Raw genomic sequence first — 19,972 nt, 5'->3', positions numbered from 1 at the left:
AAAGGTTTATTTTGGCTCAGAGTTTTATAGGTTCCAATTTGTTAATGGTTGGCCTTGGTACTTGTAGGCATGTGGCAAGGCAGCAAATAATAGCAGAAATGAGTAGAAGAGCAGAGCTTCTTACCTCATTACAAGGATGCAATAAGAGAGAAAAGGAAAGGACCAAAGTCCCACAATTCTCTTTGAGATTTTACTTCCTATGACCCAAAGATACACCCCTAGATCACACCAAGATGTTCTAACTCACTAGGCCATTGGGAAACATTTAAGATATAACCTGTAACAAGGTGATCAAAAAAAAAACTATGATTAAACATTCTGTTTTTCAAACAGTGGGAGGAAGGGGAAGAGAATATAGTTTAGGGGACGATAGTCTAATGATAACAACCATTCAACAGTATACAGTATTACTCTGGTAAGGACTAGACATATTATGGAACATAATGGCAAGAAAACTTCTAAAACTAGATATAAATATTCATTACAACTATGTATGCAAATAGCTTTTACTTCATGCCTAATTATTGTGCAAAATAATAAACATGCATATCATAAAAGATCCCAAATTATATTCTGTTTTGAACTTTATATATGCACAGCTTTACTTGCAGCCCCCACCCCTGTGCCTCATTCACTGTTGGCTGCAAACGCAGAAGGGTGATTCCTCTCAAAATTTAAAAGCAAGAGGTCCTTCTTTGTTGTTTGTGATTTTTTTTTTTGTTTCCTTTGTATGTTCTCCCCCCTGTGACATATCCCGTTGTCACTGTACTTGATTTTGGTACCCTGCATCTTGTATATACATTTGTCTAATTTGGGAAGGGAAGTGGAATAACAAAACACTGAAACAAGGACACAGGATGACCCATTGCAACAATGATATCCACAAGACAGTATATTGGAAATGAACTTTACAACTTCGGGGAGGGGGAAGGAATGAAGGAGATAGGGGAGGTAAGGGATAGTGGGAGAACAACAAGGGAGGGGGTAACAATGCTTGACAAGAAATTGCCTTACTCATGTAACTGTAACTCCTTTGTACAGCATCTTTACGATAAAATTAAATTTTAAAAAATGTAAAAGCATTTCCAAGACTCGGTGCTATCTCATTGGAGAAGTCAGCAATTTGGTATGCCAATACTCAGCCTGTCCATCCTTCTACCTCAATGTTTCTGGACTTTTCCAGATCTAAATTTTTCCATTCTTCAAAATATTTTTCATCACTTCCAAGCTGAGAAAGCATAAGCAGCTATTTGTCACAGGTAACATGAATATCTAATTCATAAGTGGCTCAAAAATGCTCAAATTATAATAAAACGAATGTTCCAATAAGCAAAACTCAAATAATTTGGTAACCACCAGACATACAAACAGCATCCTTCTCACCTACTCCTGGTGGATATGCAAAGTAATAGTGCTATGGGAAGAAATTTGGCAATATCAACCAAAATTATGAGTACAAGTATATTTGATCCAAAAAATCTCATTTCTAGGAATTATCTTTTATATGCCTGCCCATTCCATTGTGTGTGAAATAACATACACAAAGCTAGTGATTGTAATACAACTGTAATGAAGGCAATGACAGAAAATTAATAATAGCAAATACTTACTTAGCACATATAATAGTGCCAGATGCTTTCCTAAGCACTTCACACATTTTTTTTTCATTTTCTCATTTAGTCTTCCCACTAGTCCTATGAGGTAGGTGCTATAATATCCCCAGTGTACAGATGGATGAAAAAGGGGCCTATAAAAATACCCAAGGATGATGTGAAACTGGATGTGAACAAGAATGATGTCAAATTCTGTTCTCCAACCATTACAATTTACTAAGTCACCTAAATACATACCAACAGCACAAAGGTTACATGAAATAAATGGTATGTTTAGCTAAAGAAGTATTAAATATTTTTAAAGAAATATTTGTAACCCCAATAAACAATTATAAAATTGGCAGATATTCTAACAAAATACCTATCCAAACTGTTAAGGTTAAAGAAATAAAAAGAAACAAGACTACTGAGAAATTGTCAGAGGCCAGAGGAGAGAAAGGAGGGACATGACAAGTAAATGTATGCTAGCATTGCAGAAGGAATCTTGGAATTAAAAAAACAGGACATGAATGGAAAAACTGGTCATATCCAAATAAAGTCCACTTAGCAGTAACATACCAATGCCCATTTATTAGTTTAACAATTGTACCACACAAAGACAATTGAGAAAACTAAAACTAAATGAAGTATGGAAAAAACTGCACGATTTTTGCAAACAAATCTAAAACCATTCCAAAACAGTGGTTATGGATATAGCTCAGGAGTAGAGTGCCTATCTAGCATGCTGCAAGATAGAGGATTCTTGCTTTGCAAGAGTTCCAGTGTTCAATCCTCAGAACAAAAATAAATAAATAAACAAAATTACAATTTTTAATTATTAAAAAGACGAATCTAGTTGCAGTACCGTACATCTGAAATCCCAACTACTTAAAAGGCTGAGGTAGGAGGATCACTTAAGCCCAGAAAGCAATGCCAGCCTGGAAAACAAAGCAAAACCCATCTAGTGATCAACTGATTTACTGATACCGACAGAGAGAGAGAGAGAGAGAGAGAGAGAGAGAGAGAGAGAGAGAGAGAGAGAGAGAGAGAGAGTGTGTGTAAATATAGCTCTTCAAGGTTTGAGATGAAAAAGTAATCTTCCCACAAATAAAAACTTCAGGGTGCAGAATACTGGGTATAGTATAGAAGATGAATTATGGGCACATATTGAAAGTATCACTTATGTAAAAATCTGGAAAAGCGTATGTATTTACATGATGTATTATTGGAGAAATATACATGAATCTAATAATCATGGCCAATTTTATAGAGGAGAGGACTTTATTAATGAACAAAAATGAAAGGAAGCCATAAATGTGCTTCTAGCACCTTTTCTAACTGGTTTGATCTCTGGGCTTGGGTGCTGTCCCTGAGCTTCTTTTGCTCAAGCAAGCACTCTACCACTTGAACCACAGTGTCATTTCCAGGGTTTTTTTAGTAGTTTATTGGAGATTATACTCATAAGTTTCCTGCTGTGGCTAGCTTCAAATCATGATCCTCAGATCTCAGCCTCCTGAGTAACTAGGATAAATGGGGTGTGCTACCAGTGCCTGGCTTCTAGCATCTTTTAAATTCTCAAAGATACAAAGGTATTATTACTTATTGAAAATTCCATAGCTTTTAAAATTAAAAGGATAAAAAGGATTAGAACTAAGAGGAAGTGCTAAAACAATGTAAGGTATTAATTAGAAAAAAGTGTATGAAATTTTTTTTTTGTCAAATCTTCTCCATACCCAGTAAAAGTCTTTCCATACCCCCTCTTCACTTCTCCCACCAACTCCATTCTTTATGTTGGTGGTGGTGGTGGTCGTCGTCGTGGGGCTTGAACTCTGGGCTTGGGGCTGTCCCTGCACTCTTCATCTCAAGGCGAGCTTGAGCTACAGCACCACTTCCGGTTTTCTAGTGGTTTTTGGAGATAGGAGTCTCACAGTCTTTCCTGCCCAGGCTGGCTTTGAACCGGGATCCTCAGATCTCAGCCTCCTGAGTAGTTAGGATTACAGGCATGAGCCACCTGGCTATTATTTTTAAGTGCAATAGACATTTTATTCTAAGTGACCCACTAGACTGTCAATCCCAACAAATCATCAGCTTTTCCTAAATTCTACATGTCTCTATAAAATCTAATGCTAAATCCTGTATGTTTTATTATATCCCCCAGGGATAGCAAATACAAGCACTCACTCTAGCACAACTCCTACCCATGATAATAAGCATTGTTCAATGATCATAGCACCCTCTTCTACTGAATCCATATAATGCCTCCAACTCCTCCTCCATGCACTGTGCCAGTCACCACATCAATCAAAGCTGGCCCAGACATAAAACTCATCTCCATATGTAGTCCCTAAATCTTAATCTGTTTGCCTTTGTATGTTCCTATTTGGATTTCATTTCTATTTGTTTATATACCATGTTTTGTTCTAAGAAGGACTAAAGGTACAAGAAGACATGCACAAGAAACATTAATAATTTAAAAACAAAGAATAAGAACCAAAATTATTGCTAAGAAAAAAATTTTAAGTTTTACAGTATAAGCTGGACACCAGTGGTCACACCTATGATGCTAACAAGTCAGCAGGCTAAGATGTGAGAATCAAGGTTCAAAGCCACCCCAGATAGGAAAAGTCCTTGAGACTTTAACCACTAAAAAGCCGGAGTGGAGATGTGGGGAAAAAAAAAAAAAAAAAAAAAAAGCTCAAGACAGTGGCCAGGCCCTGAGTTCAAGCCCCAGAACAGGCAACAAAGGAAAATAAAACAAAACAGTACACCATGAAAACCATTTATAATCCACTCTAGGGTGGACTATAAATCCAGCTGTGTCTTACTAGTAGCTATCACACATTCTATGTATACAAGAGCTATGTAAGAAAGTACTCAGAGGAGGAATTATCCTTGGTACTTAAACCAAACTAATTATTATATAACAGAGGACTCTACAGAATAACCAACATAAACAAGATACACAACAATGTCTTCAGAGTATTGAGTTGTTTCTGATACTGTCCCTCAAGAGAGAGCTCTGGCACCTTACCAAAGCCCAATTCAACAAAATTGATTTTACAAGAGCAGATGCAAGCTTTAAGAGCCTATCATCCTTTTACTAGGTTTCTTCCTGCATTGCCTCCCTAATTAAATTATAAACCTTTTGAAGACAAGAATCATTTCTTCAAATTTTTGCAAAGAGCTCCAAGGTGTTTCATTTCATATTTTACAAAGAAGCATTCCATGTCACTGAGAATTTGCATCCTGCAATTCAAGCCTACTCTAAGCATTGCATTTTTTAACCTAAACAAAGCAATACCCACTCCAACTAAATAAATATGCTAACTAAAGCCTCAATGGATAGATTCCTCATCCTTCCATAGGATTACTGAATCACAATCTAATATGTAATATCCCAATAGCATTTGAGTCTTGCATATCCCTAATACAAAGCTTACAACAATACCAAATCAATATCACTGAATTTGATCTAATAAAATGAAATTCATAAGCAATAGCTGAAAGGCAATATTACTATTTTTCAAGAATATAATCAATAGCTCTTTACAAACCAGCTGACAAAGGCAGGTTCATTTTCTTAGTTCCAGTCCCAGTCCCAGTCCCAGTTCTGGTTCTCCTCCCTCTCCCTCTCCCTCTCCCTCTCCCTCTCCCTCTCTCTCTCTCTCTCTCTCTCCTCGCATTCTCTCTCTCTCCCCCTCTCTCCCTCCCTTTCTCCCTTATCAAATAAGGCTGTTCCCTTCTTGCTCATTACCTTCACCTCTTCTTTACCTGGTCAAGCTAGAAATGCAATGAAGACTAACTAATAAATTATTCAGGTAAAATGATCATGAGCAATACAAAGTATAAAAAAAAACTTGTTACTACTTATAAGCATAAGCATTAGGATACATTAACAATCCTCTATTTGTATTTTATTCATGGAAATCATTAATAAATAAGTAGTCTCATTCTACACTATTATGGCTTTTTACATACTTAGTATTTCAGTTTGCAAAACACTCCTAGCTTCTTCCCAGTACTCAGGGGTATGCCCTTTCTTTCCCAGGAGAGGACAGTTGTAATGCATGAAAAAGCTTGGCAGGGACTGGGGCCTATTAGTTCTCTTGACCTTTTGTTACAGGTAAGGAAAGTGGAGGATAGGAACAGTTAGGTGATTCATACAAGGTCAATGGTAGTCAGTATACTTGAAACTGAAAAGCTGCACACCAATCAGCACAAAGCTAATTTCCTTCCTCACAACTAACCTGTAAGATAATGGTAGTAGCCCATTTTGCTGAAAAAATAGCTCATCCAAAGTCATGAAGCTAACACAGACAGGGGTAAGATTAATCTATGTCTGTTAATGCTACTACTACCCCATTATCTATCCTGCCTCAAGAGTGTGCAAGTATTTGGAAATCATTGTCTATCAAAGTTAAATTCTAAACAGCCTGGGGGAACTTTTTATAATAGATACCTGGAATTCATCAGGGCAAACCAACCCTAGCTCTATCTTTCTACAATGTGAACTTTGTTCCTATTCTATTGAACCATAATTACACTAACCACCACAAACAATTTACATTTGAATCATACAATGCAGTTTTTACTAGAATTTTTTTGGTGGGAAGGGGTTGGTCAGTCCTAGGGCTTGAACTCAGAGTGTGGGCTCTGTTCATAAACTCTTTTCGCTCAAGGCCAGCACTTTACCACTTTAACCCACAGCTCCACCTCCAATTTTCTGTTGGTTCATTGGAGGTAAGACTATCATGGGCTTTTCTGTCCAGGCTGGTTTTAAACCATGATCCTCAGATCTTAACCTCTTGATTAGCTAAGATTACAGGAGTGTGTCAGTGGCACCTGGCTAAAAATTTTATTAGATATAACTATTAAGCCTTTTAATATATTATCTCATTATCTCTTTTAATACTTTCAAGACTCCTATGCATAAACACTGTCAACACTGTCCAAGTGAGAAAACAGAAGACAGAAGAGGAAAAGTAACTTGCCAACCGTTTTAGGACTAGCAAACAGATGCATAGATTTTTCTTTCTTTCTTTCTTTCTTTCTTTTTTTAATTGTGAGGCTTGAACTCTGAGCCTGAGCACTGTCCCTGAGCTTTTCAGCTCAAGATAAGTACTCTTCCACTTGAGCCACAGCACAACTTCCAAGATGCATAGATTTTAACCCTGGTCAAGAAAATCCCACAATCTCTTGCATACATTCATACATCTACTTACTCATAAAATTTAATAGAAGCAAGTGTTGAAACTTGATGGAACACAAAGAAGAAAAATTAAAAAGGCCATCTAGATGATACTACCCCCATAGTTCTCAAGTGATACTAATAATACGTAGGGTAGACATTTGAAAACTTCTGGAGCACAGAAGAAAGGTAAAGTATCATATTCATCCTCAGAAACTGGCTTAATATTGAAACCAAAACCAGGCAAAGATGCACACAAAAAGACAACATAAATTCTGTGTCTATTCTTTGTGAATACAGATACTAAAGTCAATATATTTAAGAACAAAAATGTATGTGTAGTATGGCTCCATATATAAAAGAAAAGCCATTATGAATACACCTATGTACCTATGATGGGATATGAATTGTATTTGTACAAACACATGCACAATTGCAAACATAAGCCACCAATTGGTAGCAATCATTATCTACAACAGGTGTAGTCTCATTTTTGCTACAGCAAAAATGAACTGTTTTATTAAATCTCCATTCATTCATTCAATGAACACTTGGGGTCCAGGTCCTGTCCATGGGTACACATGCAAATCATTAGGTACTTGGAGCTTACTACAATAGGTACTTCCTTAAATAAAAACAGCATCGGTTTTTACATCAAATTCTAATTTTTATCAATTCCAGATTTTCTGGAATTTATACAATTGTAAAAGAAAAAAAAAGTGTATCAGGTGATTTTTTTGTTTTTTTCCCCCCTAATTAAAATATGCATATGTATTCATCCATTCCACAAAGACTCCCTAGCTGTCTGGTACTATACTGTTATGCTATGATGGAGAAAGAGCCTGGGGTTCTGACCTGGATTCTAGAACTTTGAAAATTTTACCACATAAGCTATGTTTCATACTAAGTAGCAATAAATGCTGAAATAAGCATTTTAGCAATGTTATATGCAAAGTGAAACTGGCCAACTTCCCTCTTCCAAAACCAAAGTTAATTTCAGCTTAATCCAGAAAAAAATGTCCATGTTTATGTAAAACATGAAACTGCTACTTTGATTATTTTTTCCATGAGAGGGAATAAATGAGTGGAAAGCAGACAGTACAGAAGCTGCAGGGAACAGAAAGTGGGATGTGTCTAGGTGAACAGGGTGTTCCAATATTTGATGTGGCAGGAGGAAACTGTTACTAAGTTTAATCACTGACTCTGTTTCCCCATTGGAAATACAAATCTCATGCCTTATCTCCTACTATGACAGGAGAAAACAAAGAACTTTTTTAAAAACTAACAAAATCTGGTGAATATGAATCAGTTTAGTCACACCTTTTCATTTGGTTTCAATTTTTTGTTTATTTTTCTCCATTTTGTCACTAATTAGCCAAGCAAATTCACACACACAATGTAACTTCTGTGTGCCTCATCAAGAGAAAAGGATGCAGGTCACAGAGTCAGAAAATCTAAGCTTACAATCAGTGACAAAACAAGCCAATTTATGAATCACTTTGTACCTTAGTTTTCTACCCAAAAATACATATAAACCTCACTTCTAGACTGATGTAAAAGAATAAGTAAAAGAAACCCTGTGAAACACATAAGATTAAAAAAAAAACTTATAAACATATAAATGGCTGATAAAAAACATGAAAAGATAGAATGCAAAATGAACCACAAGGAGACACCACATGACAGTGTCCAGGACAACAGCAATCATCAACAAGCAGTCATCAAAAAGATAAACATGAAAGCCAGGCTCAGGTAGCTCACACCTGAAATCCTAGCTATACTGGAGGCTGAGATCAGGGACCAACGTTCAAAGCCAGCTTGGGAAGGAAAGTCTTTGAGACTCTTATCTCCAATTAACCACCAAAAACCCAGAAGTAAAGGTGTAGCTCAAATAGTAGAGCACCACTAGCCATGAATGAAAAAGCTAAGGGACAGCACCTGGGCCCTGAGTTCAAGACCCCGTACCAGCACAAAAAAAAAAAAAAAAAAAGGAAAGAAAGAAAGAAAAGATAAACATTAACAAGTGCTGGCAAGGATGTGTAGAAAAATCCCTTAGAGCACTGCTGGTGGTAATACCAAAAAGTATAACAGCTATAGAAAAGAGGTTAGCAATCCCTCAAAAAGTTAAATGGTCACAGTATGTCAGAACAATTACACACAGGTATAAAAGCCCAATAGAAATGAAAACACATGTCCACACAAGAACCTTTGTTCATAATTTCATAATCACCAAAGAGGAAATATTAAAAATGCACATCATTACTGAATAAACAAAATATGACATATCCATACAATGGAATATTATGGTCACAAATATTCCCGGAACATTGATATGCTATAAAACAGGCGAATCACGAAAGCATTATGCTAGGTGAACACACCAAGGGTCACATGCTGCTTAATTTATATGAGTCAAAAATAGGCAAACCCAGAGACAAAATATGGTTTTCCAAGTAGGAAAGGGGGCAAGGCAGAGACAAGTAAAGAACACAGGTTCCTTTTTAAAGGTATTGAAGGTGTTGAAGTTTGTTTGTTTTTCAGTATTAGGACTTGAACTCAAGAGTTTCACACTTAGTAGGCAAGCACTCTACGGCATGAATCATATCACCAGCCTAATAGTGTTCCTGAACCAGTGGTGATGTCTAAACAATCTTATGATTATAAGAAAATGGAATCATACACTTTGAGATAGTGAATTTTGTGACAAAAAATTATACCTTTAAAAAGCTTTTATGGAGGGCTGGGAAGGTGGTTCAGTGGTAGAGTGCCCGCGTTTGCATGCATGAGGCCCTGGGTTTGATTCCTCAGCACCACATAAGCAGAAAAAGCTGGAAGTGATGCTGTGTGGCTCAAGTGGTGGACTTGAGCTGAGGAGCTGAGGGACACTGCCCAGGCCCAGAGTTCAGACCCCACGACCCAGAGAAAAAATAAAAGCTATTTTGGCAAGCTAAGTTCCTGATACTTTTTATTAGTTATCCTTTTCTCCTACTGTACTATAAGGGTACTCAACTATAAAATTCTTTGAAATTAGATGTCAGACAGATGAATGGTATTTGTAGGAAACCAAAACTAGTGTGCCAAAGAAATGTCCAAAAAAGCAGATTAATCTGTACAATTTTGTTTCTTAAAAAGAAATATTCAGAATAATGCCGTCAGTAGCTTATTTTTAGGGAGAAAAAAAAGTTTTCAAGAGTCCTTATATTTTTTAAAAGGCCAAAATGTAGTATTTTCATTCTTTTTATGGCTTAAGAAGTTATTGGTTTGAGACAAAGTCTTATTATATAACCTAAACTGGCCTCAAACCCATGATCCTCCAGCTTCTGACTCCATAGTGCTGGATTATAGCTATGTACCACCATACCAGGCTTGTTTTTAATGAGTGGATACTTCGTTTCCAAATACCTCATTTGTAAAATTGTCTGTTTAAAATATCACAAGATACCCATCAGTCAACTAAAACCCAAGTAGATGCACCTCTTCAGCCATATGCATTGTGCTGCCAGATTTCTGATCATCATTAGATCCTAATCTCTATCAACTATGCCTCTCAACTACTATTCACAAGGGTTAAAATGCTTGATAAACTCTTTACATGAAATCATTTTCTCCTACTGCTTGAAAACGTAGTATAGTAGCCCCGATTTAGTTAAATTTAGCCCAGAATGGCTGAATAAATATTCAGCAAAATTATTTCCTGGAATTTGGGATATAAAAACAATCAATAGAGTTGTGTAATGTTGTCTAGCTCCTTTGGGAATGTTTTTTTTTTAAGTATTTAGTTATGGGGTAAAGACAGTCACCAACTTCTACCCAGAAAAAGTATTATGTGTAAAGGTTTCCTGGTTCTAGAACAAAGAAAGGTTGTTATTGCTCAAAGTAAAAGGAAGATATTTCCCTTCTATTTAGTATTGTTATACCAAAATAGCATACCAATGAAACCAGCTAGGTACACGGCGGCCCAAGGTATGTAAACAAAGACAAATAGTTTCTTATTATGTATTCTTCCCTGGGGGTAGATTTCTCACACTAAGAAATAAAGGCTTATCAAAACCAAGGAAAATCAGATGGATTAAGATCTTTTCAAACAGGGGGATACTTCCTAGTAGCGGTGTCCCGGGGCTGGCCGAAGTATGCTGGGATGGGCTTGGGGAATGCTAGACGTGGACAAAACGTAAGGAAAGCTCTGACCTGTCAAACAGCTCCTCCCCTCCACATCACTCCCAACTTCTCTGGGTGATGGCTGTCCACCACACCGGCTGTCACCGCCGCATCAAATCCAAATCCTGCCACCATCCCAGAGTGAAATCCCGCCCTCACCCTCGGGGCCGGTCAGACTGCGGTGCTGGGCTCTGTGCTGTCAGATCCGAGCGATCGCTCGGCATCCCGGCCGCCGCGCTCTCCTCACCGCCCCCCCCCCCCCACGCAAACACCCGAGGGGCGCTGACCGCGGGCAGGCCCCGGGGCAGCCAGGCCCCCACGGCGCGCGGGAAGCGTCCGGGATCGTGGGCGCCGTCCGGGGGCCCAGGTCCCCCACCCAGCGGGCAGGGCCGGTCACCGGTCACACAAAGGAGGCAGCCGCGAGCGCCCGGGCTGGACGGCCAGCCGCGGGGGGCCGACGAGACCCGCTGGAAAATAGGGATCAACACCCGAACCTGTTGCGCGATCCGGGTCCCGGTCACCCAGAAATGCGCCGGGGTGCTCACCGGGGGGAGCAGCGCGCGGGCCCGGGCCGCACCCGGCAGGCGGCGCGGAGGCAGGGGCGGCCGCCGGGCGCCTCCTCGGGCGCTTTGTCTGCGGCGGCGGCGGCGGGGACGGCGGGGACGGCGAGCGAGCCGGGATCAGGAGGCTGAGTGAGGAGGAGGCCGGGGCCCCGTCCTCCTCGGCCGCGCGGCCCTCCAGTCCGCGGCCCGCGCGGGGAAGAAAGCCGGGCCCGCCGCCGCCGCCGCGAGCGCCCCCGCCCCGGCCGCCGCCCGCAGGGCCCGCGCGCTGCTCCGCCCGGGCCGCGCGGCGCCCTCACTCACCTGGCTGCGGCTGGCGGTGGCGGCGGCGGCCGGCGGCTCCGGGCGCTGGGGAGGACACGGGGACGCGAGCGCGGCGCGGGCGGAGGCAAAGGGAGAGGCGGGAGGAAGGCGGGCTGGGGGGCGGAGCGGGCCGGGTGGCGGCGGCGGCTCCAGTCACTCGCGGCAAATCGCGTCCGGGCCCCTCCGTGCGTCAGGCGGGGGGCGGCGGCGCGGGGCGCCCGGCCACCTCCCGTCACCCGCGGCTCGACCCGCGTCCGCGCGACCTCGTGGGCGCCCGGGGCGGCAGCGGCGGCGGAGACCCCGCCCGGCGCGGAGGGGGCGGAGCCGGGGTCCCGCCCGGGCTGGCGGGGGTGGGGGGCACTGCGCGGGGAGGGGGCACCGGGGGGCACCCGGCAGTCCCCGCCCCTCGCGGGGCTCTGAGCCCCACGCTCTGTGGGTTCGGGAAGGAGCCCCCCGATCCCGGGACAGGAAGTGTGGCTGCTGCCTGACAGACACCTGGTCGTTCGTTTCCTCAGGCGTCGCTCTTCAGCATGAGATTCCGGAATATGGTCTCCAGGGTCTTGGAACCTCACATCCTAGTCCGAAGGTGCGCGGGGATTCCTGGGCTCCCCCGGCCCCCGTGCCCCGGGGTGCCAGGAGAGGAGGGAGGGGGAGGATGAAGAAAGCTGGCGGGGTAAGGGTCCAGACTCCTGTTATGGCCTGAGGATCCTCCCGTGGGCCATCCGATATTAACCCACAAATGAGACTCTACCCATCTTTACCCACCGAGTTATGTTTTTTCTCTTCCCAGTGTCAATGACTTCAGAGTGCTTTTCTCATGGAATTACTCGTTTGTATGTCATTTCCTGAATTCAATTCGGAAGAGTCATGGACTGGTCCACACAAAACCACAGTGGCCACGCGGTCCCAATCCTAGGCCTTCTGTAGCCCTATCACCCACCTCCACCAATATCGAGACATTCCAAAGACCGGGCACCCAAACTCCTCTCCCCTGAAATTCTCAGGTTTAACATCTCATCGACAAATTCTTCCTCTTAATTGTGGGACTGTCTGTCCTCACTAACCTCTCTGCCACTCTTTAAGGATAAACCTTTCCATCTTCTCTCCTCCTTCAGCTCCATGTAACTCCCAGAAATGGCTCCAAAAACAAAGCCCTCTCAGATCCTCAGAAGCTCTCCACTTGTGAAGGTATGTCAGTGTCATTGAAGACAAGACCATCTGTCATGCCATTCCTTGACAACTTCCTGCCATCTCTGTACATCATGCTGGGAATCAGCAGTGCCTTCATAGTTTTCCACATGTGATATCCATCCTTCATTTGACCAGGGAACCTCTACTGTCCTTAACTATAATGAAGACAATACATCCCTTCAACTTTGGAACTTTCCCTGACATCCCGGCCTTTTTACCATCCGCATTGTCATCCACAGGTTTACACTGAGTCAGATACTCTTTCTCCTTTCCTAGAGCCCATTTTTCTCTGTGATAATCCTTAGTTTTTTCTTTTTTTTCCCCATGCATTACTTTGGTGGTCTTTTCTTTCCCCCTGGGTTGGGTTTCCCTTAAAAGAATAAGGATTATATCCAGCTTATTGTTAATTCCTCAGAACACCACCCAGAGCTCAAAACAAAGAAGATTCTCTTTCACTGTTTTGATGCTCTCCTCAACAAGAAGGAAACATATCAGAATCCCAAACTCTATTCTTTTTTTTCCTGGGGGGGGGGTCCAGTCGTGGGGTCTGAACTCTGGGCCTGGGCGCTGTCCCTCAGCTCTTCAGCTCAAGGCTAGCACTCTACCACTTGAGCCACAGTGCCACTTCCAGCTTTTTTTTTCTGCTTATGTGGTGTTAGGAATCGAACCCAGGGCCTCATGCATGCAAGGCAAGCGCTCTACCACTGAGCCACCTTCCCAGCCCACTCTATTCCTTCTTAACCTTCCACAGTACTCTGTTCTTTCTTTTTCTACTGTGTGACATTCTCTACTTATCATTTTAAAATTCTCCTCAGCCACTCACAATTTTTGCTTATGCTAATAAAGCCAGAATATAAAACAATCCAACATAATAACTTATAAAACATACCTGCCCTTTTTTCCATACCCTGTTTCCTTATTGTATTTACCCAACTATTAGGTAAGACTAACAACAAAAAAAAACTTAAGTAATAAATTCAGAAAATGTAGTCCAAGTGTTCTATCTTCCAATAACAACTGAAATGAACACAACTCTAACACTCATTAGGCCTCAGTTCCAAGGTATCTTTGGCTCTGTAATTAGCATGTTTGTAATATTTTGTTATCAAGGTGTGTGTGTGTGTGTGTGTGTGTGTATGTGTGTGTGTGTGTAATACTAGATCTTTGCAAAATAAGTATCCAGCACTTGCTTAAAATCCAAGTGATTGATAGGAAGCCACTCAGTAACTCACAATGGTGTCCATCTTTGAAGAGTCGTGGTAAACTCCTACCTTTTACTGCAACATAAACTTGGTAGGTAGCTATGGTGTTTGATTAAAAAAAAAAAATCTCACCAGTCATAAGCTCCAAAGTAATGTCACTACTGGCTGTGTGACCTTGGGTAAGACAAAACCTGGCTTGGAGTATGCATTATGCAATACTGAAAGGGGAACTATAATAACAATACCCTCAACATTATTATAAACATGAAACAGTGTATATTAAAATGTTCCTTGAGTCTGATTCTAATACAAAAATGTATTGAGTGTCAGTTGTTTGGGTTCCCCTTCTCCCAGCAGCCTTGAGAACATTTGAAGTCAGCAATCACAGTATGTTCCTTCTCCCACAGCCTTTTCTCTTGTCCCCATTCATTTCCATCAGCCCTTATCTAATGACACTCTTAAATGTACCCGGAAGACCTGAATCTCATCTTTTAACTAGGAAAAGGTATAGAGAAGTATAATTTGCAAATATATCCAAATTCAACTTGAGATCACCATAATACTTTTCTACTTTCCCATACTATTCATAAATATTGTTATCACCAACTAAAAACAAACAAAAATACCCCTATCTCTTTTTTCTCTGACAAAAACTGGTCCACTGTGAGCAGTAAGATAACAGAATCCACCCTGGCCCAGAGGGTGGCCTAAGCAAGAAGGGTCCTAGCAGGTCACCAGTGAGCCTAAAAGTGACTAAGCAGAAAGCATAGATGATTATAGCATCTTTACCATAGCTCCTCCAAATCTATATTTTGCTATTCAATTTTGGAAACTGAGTGAAGTTCTTTCCATTTCTACTTAAATATCACTTTGGAAATTACATACTAAAAGTCTCTGCCAACTAGAAATCAATATTGAAATGAGATTAACATTTTAAAATAATTCAGAATTGGGGACAAAGAATTGAAAAGGCACTTGAGATGTTAAATATCGTTTTGGTTTTTTTTCTTTGCCAGTCCTGGGGCTTGAACTTAGGGCTTAGGCACTAACCCTGAGCTTCTTCTGCTCAAGGCTAGCACTCTACCACTTGAGCCACAGCTTCTGGCTTTTTCTGCTTATGTGGTACTAAGGAATCAAACCCAGGGCTTCATGCTTGCTAGGTAAGCCCTAAATCACATTCCCAGCCCCTGATAAGTATCTTAATTCCTAATTTCTGCCCTAAAATTTATCTCAAACTTTTTCTGAAGTTATATCTACATGTCATTTAAAATTAAGTAACTTTTCATAATTACTTTGTTTTATTCTTATAATAATTTTGAAAATACTTTTTTTTGTTGTTGTTGTTGGTCATGGGGCTTGAACTCTGGGTCTGGGCACTGTCCCTGAGCTCTTTAGCTCAAGGTTAGCACTCTACCACTTGAGCCACAGCGCCACTTCCTGCTTTTTCTGTTTTTGTGGTATTGAGGAATGGAACTCAGGGCCTCATGACAGAGAAGCAAGCACTCTACTACTGAGCTCCCTTCCCAGCCCTGAAAATACTTTTTATGATCATGTTCCATACATCATTCACTTGAGGTTCTAAGGAATTTACCAAGGTAAGACAGATGATTATTTTGTTTTGTTTTGTTTTACTAAAATTATAATGTATATTTGTGTCACTGTTTTATATTAAAAATCTATATTCAAGTTTTTCTTCTCTGGCCTGTTGATGTTCCTTTAAAACCCAAGATTAGAAAAATCCTTCACTGTATTCATAACAATGGTATAAAAATACCTGTTTGATCAAGCTATGTGTACTTATGAGCTTGTATTCCTTTGCATCACCAGTCTAGGTCTTGAACACTGTGCTTTGTCACTTGAGCCACACCTCTTGCCTAGTTTCTTCTGGTTAATTAGAGAGAGAGTCTCATGAACTTTTCTGCTGGGTTGCCTTGAACTGTGATCCTCCAGGTCTTCCTAATTAGCTAGAATTACAGTTAGGAGCCATCAACACCCAGCTACTTGAATCTAGGTCTAAAAAGTTTCAACTAAAACACACTTGGTTCAACACTGAGGAGGTAAAATACTTGATTGTCAAATTGAATCTGTGTAGTAGATTATTTAGGTCTCATTGAAAAGGTGTGAGTTAAGCTACAGAGAAAGTTCTTTTGTTCCTGTTACATGGTATTTCAATATGGGGTTCCGTCCTAGTTATTACTAAGACAGAAAAGAATGCTAAAAGCAAGCTTGGTCCAAGACCGAAGGTTCCCTTTTGTTTTTGGAATGTGTTCCAGTCATCAGCCTGCATGCAAAGGTCAAGGATATTTACTTCAGAGATCAAGCAATGTGTTCTATTCTGGACTCTTAAAACCTGAGGCCAAGGATTGAAGGGCCCTCCCAGCTACAATTCTCTGGTGTTCAAAAACAACTCTCTTGTTTATTGGCATTTTATTTTAATTCTCTGTTCTTGAACAAAATAGGGACAAACCCGTTTGAAAATAATCTCCACCCATCATCCAGGTTCTTAGTGTGTAGCTCTTTGCAGCTGCCCTGGAGAAGTGTATGAAACCGTGCGTAGGGGAATGGGTGGGGGTGGAGGGATAGTGGGAGAAAGCGAGGGAGGATAACACTGACAAAAAATGTACTCATTACCTTACTTATGTAACTGTAACCACTCTGTACAACACCTTTACAATAAAATAAAACTGTGACTCTGAGTTAAATGGCAGCCATGAGAAGTGCCATCACATAAAATCGTAGGAGGTTCTGGCAACACAGAGGCAAAGAATTGATTTGGTTGTGGGATAAAGTGGAAGATGGAAAGAATTGCCTTTTGTATTAATCCAACTTTTCCTCTCCTTCTGAATAAAACATTGTTATGCAACAAAGAGTCTTTAGACCATTTCTTTCTTTTTTAAGTTGGCGGTATGACAAATACAGATTGTGTCATCCTGGGTTAGAGCCACTTCTTAGGGTGTGGAGTTACTTGATTCTGGCACTGTGGACCAGTGTACTCAAAACATGTGACACAAGCTAGGTCCATGCCTTGTTAATGTTATGTTCCTTTAGGGAAAGGAAAGAATGAAAAAATCCTTTCCCCTTGGGGACGTGAGGAAGAGCCATTCAGTGGGTCCTACTTGACTGTTTTATTCTGAACCTTAACATAGAAAAATATTTGCAAATGAACATTTATATTTCTATTGTCATTCCTAATGATGAGAAACATTTTTTTGAGACAGGATATCATTTTGTAACCTCACTAAGTAGTCCAGGCTAGCCTCAAGTTCATAATCCTTCTGCCTCAGCTGCTTAAGTGTGAGGACTACAGACAGCCAAAACTGGCTGGAAACAAACAAAACATGCGACACACAGTTAAAAAAATTACAAAGCGACAACAACAAAAATCAACTATTTTAAAATCTAGACTTCTCTACATTTACTTTACAACAACACATTTAAGATGAGAGCCATAGCTACTTCTTAGCACACCCACCAAATAATCCTGGGTGTCTGGTCTAAAGAAATTATACTGAACTGCTTGAGAAAGAGAGAACCCTTTTCTAAAAGTATTCATAGATTCTTGTGGTCAGGCATCAACTTGGTTCTGTCCAGGAAGATGTGCCGTTCCAATTTCCAACTTGTAAACATTCTACTTGAAAAAAAAAAAGGAGGGGGCTGAAAAGAAGCATAGAAAAAGATACTCAGTGATTTCTTTGTTCCTGCAATCAAAACTAGAGTGCCCCAGTGCATCAGAGACCTGGGGACAAAGACAAGGATGTCACGAGTTTGCTCTCAGTCTAATTGGGAGACAGGAGCTCAAACAAACACGACTGCAACATGATACAGACTAGAGTTGTAACTGAACTCCACACAAAATGTTATGGGAACTCAGAGGTGAGTCACTGCCAGGTCTCTAATGAAGAGGCTTTGAACTTTGAGTTTAAAATATGAGTCAGACTTATCCCGGTTTAAAAAAGGGGAGAAAAAGCAAATAAAGAATGAAGCAAGTATAGAGTGACTGAGAGGTAGAGAAAAGCATGCTGTTTGGAGGAGAATTTGGAATATTCTTCCTGTGGCTGTTGGAACATAGCATCCTTTAAGGGAAGAATCAAAATGAGAGGTTCTTAAAGGAGCTTAGTGGTAGTCATGCAGTCCTTAAAATTATTGAACAAATTTTATTTATTTTACAATGTGAGAAATTCTTGCTTGTCTTTATACTCTTTCCAATAATGCATCTTCACTGTCATTTTTTTCTCATTCATTAAACAAGTAGGCATTGAGTACCTATTAAAGGTGAAGTAAGTAATGGTAACTGGAATGCTGCAGTGAGTAAAGTAAAAATCCTTTCCCAAATGGAACTTACTCTGTAGTGAAGTAGGGAGACAGAAAAAAGATGAAAAAAATATATAAAGAAATCAATTACGTAGTTGTCAGATTAATGCTGTGAAGGAAAACAAAGGAAAGAGAACCCCAGATAGAAAACCGGGTTAGACTAGGGTGGTTTGGAAGGCCTTCCCAAGAAGAAGCCACTGGACAGAGACTGGAGACCATGAGTTCATGCATGGATACACCATTTCTAGCAGGAGCGACAATAATGAGATACTACTGTCTGCTGAGGTCATTCTAGGCAGGGCAGGGAGTAAAGGGAACTAGGCAGAGCAAATGAGAGAACATAGTCTTCTAGAGAAATATAAAGAATGAGGTTCCAGTCTTAGCAAGTTGAACACTTTGGGGTAGATAATTCATAAGTAAGGTTTGTATTTTAAAGGCTCACTCAGAGCTGAGCAAGGTGGCCTGTAATACTAGCCATCTGGAAGGCTGAGTTCAGGAAGATCATACTTCAAGGCTAGTCTGGGCAAAAAGTACATGAGGCCACATCTCAACCAATAAAAACCTGAGCAAGCTGACATGCACATCCTCTATCAGCCAGCCATGGAGGAAGTGTTTATAGGAGGATTGCATTCAGCCAGCCTGGGTAACAACCAAAAATGTATCCAAACAATAACAAAAGCCAAAAGGACTGGAGGTATGGCTTAAGTCATAGAGTACCTGCCCAGAAAGTGCATGGCCTTGAGTTCAAACCTAGTATCAAAGGAAAAAAAAAAAGACTTAGCTCTGGCTGTTATTTACAGCCAAAATAAATGTTTTGTGGGGCAGAAATACAAAGACCAGCTGGGAGATAACTCTTCCTCCTGAAAGACATTAGGATGAATTAAACCAGCCTGGTAGTGACCAGTGTGGTAGGAAGTGGTTAGATTCTGAGTACATGTTAAAGACAAAGTACCAGCTTTTCCTAACAGATTGGATATGGGATGTCATAAAAAAAATAAATTTAAGGATAACTAAAGTTTCAGGACTTGAAAAGTTAGGATGATAATGTCTTATTTCCCATGGAGACAGTAAGGCATATAGTCTGGGGAAGATACTGAGCTCAGTGGCTTTGTTTTAGAAATTCTTACTTTGACAACAAACAAACAAGTAGATGTAGAGGCAGAAATTAGGGATGGAAATATCCAACGGAATTTATTGGTGTACTAGTTATATAATGTTAAAACTGCAAGATTTAGAAAGGTGAACAAAAAGTGTTGAGGAGTTTGGAGGGGTGGGGGTGGTAGGGGGTGTGGGGGTGGAGTGATGGAGAGGGGAAGGGATGGGAAGGGGAAACAAAGGAGGAGGCAAAAATGCTTGATAAGAAATGTACTCACTATCTTGCCCATGTAATTGTAACCCCTCTGTATGGAATTTTCACAGTTAAAAAAAAAAGGAGTTTGGAAATTGAGCTCTGAAACAAACCAACAC

At 40.8% G+C, this 19,972-nt stretch overlaps 1 protein-coding gene across 2 annotated transcripts in view; it reads right to left on the bottom strand.

Moving 5' to 3' along the window:
• The window catches only part of Sestd1 (SEC14 and spectrin domain containing 1), a 101,400-nt gene extending 89,386 nt beyond the window's left edge, over window positions 1-12,014 (bottom strand). For both annotated transcript variants that reach the window (XM_070019949.1, XM_070019967.1), the window contains exon 1: window positions 11,802-12,014. The gene's annotated coding sequence lies outside the window, so the exon portion shown is untranslated. The remainder of the gene's footprint in view (window positions 1-11,801) is intronic.
• Window positions 12,015-19,972: the final 7,958 nt, after the last annotated feature.

This window comes from Dipodomys merriami, unplaced genomic scaffold, assembly GCF_024711535.1.
Source record: "Dipodomys merriami isolate MVZ:Mamm:240054 unplaced genomic scaffold, mDipMer1.0.p SCAF_1, whole genome shotgun sequence".
Lineage (NCBI taxonomy): Eukaryota > Metazoa > Chordata > Mammalia > Rodentia > Heteromyidae > Dipodomys > Dipodomys merriami.
The sequence above is the reverse complement of the archived record's forward strand: the minus strand, read 5'-3'. Positions and strand labels throughout refer to the sequence as shown.